The sequence below is a fragment of the Brassica rapa genome, chromosome A05 (assembly GCF_000309985.2).
Source record: "Brassica rapa cultivar Chiifu-401-42 chromosome A05, CAAS_Brap_v3.01, whole genome shotgun sequence".
NCBI lineage: Eukaryota > Viridiplantae > Streptophyta > Magnoliopsida > Brassicales > Brassicaceae > Brassica > Brassica rapa.
Genome location: NC_024799.2, coordinates 20,341,303 through 20,345,460, shown reverse-complemented (window position 1 = coordinate 20,345,460; position 4,158 = coordinate 20,341,303).

The window sequence follows — 4,158 nt, the reverse complement described above, 5'->3', positions numbered from 1 at the left end:
TCTGTTACCTTAGGACAGCTTATGTTTGATCCAAACAGGATTTGAACAAAATCTTATCTCGAGAACATATGTCGCGACATTCTTTTGACCAAGCACAATTTGTCGCGGCGAGAGACTCATACTTGTATTTCGCAGAGGTTTGGATGTTAATTTCGTCGTAACCGTTTTCGATCCCAACACTAAACCTACTAATCAAGTCTAACAGCGATCAAAGCTCTCCAACAATGGCGCCAAATTTGATATCAGTCAAATTATCATAAAGAGTGATTTTTACTCTCTCAAATAAGAGATTCAATTGTATTACTTAGGGATCGAATCCACAGAGAACTAGGACACACAATAAACTTTAGAGATAAAGGTTAAGCTAGGCAAACAATTCATTAAGTATTAGATAAATAAAAGCATGGTGAACAAGACAGTTGTTCGATTGGTTGAGGTTGCAAGCAATAAAGAGAAATAGCTAGACTTAGGGTTTCTATTCAGGTAATAATGATTATAATAGTATAGAGACTAAAGTTGCATGAAGGATATTCTAGAACTCAAACTTAAGTAATAATCTATTAACTTCCGTTTATTTAGATTATCTATTGTCTAGATCTAAGATCTCAACTATCGTTTGTCGATCTTGAGAAAGTGTCGATCGATACTATGTAGAGATAGTCGATTGATACACCTTTCTTAACGTCGATCGATACATCTATAGGGTTGTCGATCGACATTCCTTCTAGCAAGCTTTAGCGATCAAGTTTGAATGTGTTCACTAGTTTTCCTAGATAAACTGTCGTTTGTTTATAGCAATCATAATTCACTGAGAATCAATTCATATAAAATGCCATACTGTCGCGTGCGCCTAATTATCTAAATTCATGGTTCTAGTTTGCGACTCTAGAACACAAGCAGTAAGAACAATTCTATTGATGGATATCATTAACAATTTAGCAATTCTATATTTTTGGCTAATCCTTCATAACCTATTTGAACCCTAAACCTAACAGGTGAATTACTCAGACATGGAAACAATAACACAAATCATAGTCTGAATAATATAATAGATAAGAAATCAATGATAAAACCAATGGAGTTTCAATCAATCTCTGAAGGAGAATTGATCTTCTCTCCAAATCTAAGAGAAAATAATATAATAGAATAATAGAAAGCGCAGCCGTCAACAATAGTTTAGAAAACACATAAGTAGGGTTATGAGTCGTCCAAAGGTATTATGGTAACTTATGGTAACTTCTGGGCTTAAATTAGTCATGAAATAGGCTTTTCCCGCTTTATGGCATCACCGTCGATCGACACCAAGGGTTCACCGTCAATTGACATTCATTCATCTCCTCTACAGTTTTGTTTCGCGAGGCAGACGTACTATTATTCAGTAAAACGAGCATAACTTCTGGTTGCATTGGTAAGTTAACTCAAATTTCTATCTTGTGTCAAAATATCAGCTCAATCGCACTATGGGAAGGTCTTCATTCATATCTAAATATTTGACACGTATGTGCAGTTTAGTACCTCAAAATGTTTCAAAAGGCTCTAAAATCAACAAAATTCTCCAAAATTCTCCAAAACGTACATGAACCTGAAAACACTCTAAAACATACTCAAAACCTATAGAATATAGGGACATTTGCTAAAACCAACCCAAATATTCAAGTCAAATGTAAAAGTGTACCCCACTTTCAGTCAAATGCAAAACCAACCTAAAGGAGTAGTGAAAGTACTATTTCACCCTTATGACCAAACAAAAAACATAAATATATTTTACGTTTCTATCCTTTGGAAGTCTACACGTAATAAAAGAAGTCTACATATATATAGACTTCCTACGAAGTCTACTTTATAGACTTGTTTTGTAGTCTACACTCTAATTTGGTCTACTAATTTAATTTTGAAAATGTATAAAAATAATTATTGTGATATTTTTAATTAATCATCAATATAATGGATAATATGAAGTAAATAAATTAAAATTTCATATAATCGAACAATTTTGAAGAATATATACTAATTTGGTTATCATGTGCTAGACTATGTTCATAGTTTAGAAACAAAAGGTTCTAACATGTTATGTCTTTTAGTAGTTGATTTCATAGGGTTAGATTTTAGATTTTGTTTTTTTTTTGTTTTATTAACTTAAATCTGCATATTAATGTTTAGTAGTTTATATTTTGTATAAATGAGACTTTTTGATTATCAAGCAAAACATTTAGGGTTTGATATTTGTGGTTTAGGGTTTCGTAGACCTACAATAAAGTCTATTTATCTGAAGACGTCTTTTTCAGTCTATATTTTTCAATTTGTTTTACAAAAAATCATTATATTTAAACTAAGTTAAGTTCCTTAAGAATAAAAAAGTGAAATCATATACTATAACTATTAAAAAATAAAGAAATAAATTTAATAAATCATATATTAAAATTATTAAAATAATAAAGAATAAACAACAATAATTAAATTATTATAGTAGACTTCCAAAAAGGTCTACTATGTTATAGTAAGATCTACTCCAAAATTTTAATTTTAGTAGACTTCAAACGAAGTCTACAGTATCGTAAATTTTAACCTAGTTACATTTTTGTCTCCCTATATAAACAAAATTTATTCAATCTCTCTCTAAAGTGGCTGCACAAGTTCTTAAAACTCTCTCCCTTCTCTCTAAAACTTTCTCTCTTCTCTCTAAAATTCTCTCAATTGTTTCTAAATCTCTCTCATTATCTTCTTTCTCTCTAAAATTTTCTCAAGTCTTTCTCACAATATTATCTTGTCATTTTAGATATTATGATTCATGGTTTTCATCTTCTCCTTTAAAAAATGTAAGTTTTAGATCTATAGATTTTAAATGTGTATTTTATGTTTATTTCTCACAATATTATCTTTTTTTGGTAGGTATTATCACTCATGGATTTCATCATCTCCTCTAAAAATGTAAGTTTTAGATTAATAGATTTTAAATATGTATTTACATGTTTATATTCAAATAAATTTATAGATCAAGCTCTCTACATTAATTTGCTACTAGTTTACCTTATAAATTATATTATGTAAAGTATTTTCAGATTTAAAATTATTTTCACATTTCAAAATATATAGATTTTTTCAGATCTGAAAATTATCAGACAGTGTAGACTTCTAAAGAAGTTTACTAAAGCTTGCAGACTTCATATGAAGTTTACTAAACCATAAAGTTTAAGCAGACTTCATTGGAAGTCTACAAAAATATGACTTTAATTTTTTTTCTATGTTTTTTAATAATTTTATCTTATTTTGCAGGTATTTTCTTCCATAGTTGTTCTCTTCTCCTCCTAGAAATGTAAGGTTTACATCTATAGATTTAAAATATGTGTTCTAGTATTTATATTCAAATAAAGTTACATATTAAAATTCATATTAATATGTCTTTAATTTATAACTATTTTGTCTATTAAATCATATTTTTAAAAGTTTTTTAGATTTAAACTTATTTCATATTTTTAATGTATTATTTTTCAGATCTATTTTTTTTGATAGAGTAGACTTCATTTGAAATCTACTTAAAACTTACGGCTGGTAGACTTCAAATGAAGTCTACTAGCCTTGAATTTTAAGCAAATTTCATTAGAAGTTTACTCAAATATGATTTTAATTTTTATCTTATTTTTTAAAATTTTATTTTATTTTGCAGGTATTCTCTTCCAATATTTTCAAATCATCTTCCCAAAAATGTAAGCTTTCCATATATTCATTATAAGATATTTTGTGTTTATAATGAACTAAATTTATAGATTCATACATTATCTTTTTGCTTTGTTACAAGGATGACAAAAAACCATTTTTGAAATATTTTCCAGAACAAAGTATTTTCAAATTTTCTAAATGCACACTTTTAAATATGAAAATTTTCCATTAGTGTAGACTTCAACTAAAGTCTACTAAACAATAACTTTACGTAGACTTAATAAAAAGTCTACTAAAATATGATTTTATTTTTTATCTTATGTTTTTCTCATAACTCTATCTTATTTGGCAGGTACTTTTTCCAAGACTTTATTTGAAGCATCAAGATTATGAAAAATCAAACATACTCAAGAATACTTTTTAATATATTGCTCTGTAATAACTTTCATAATAAAATATTAATTTTTAAATAATTTTTTAATGCATAATCTATAAACATTG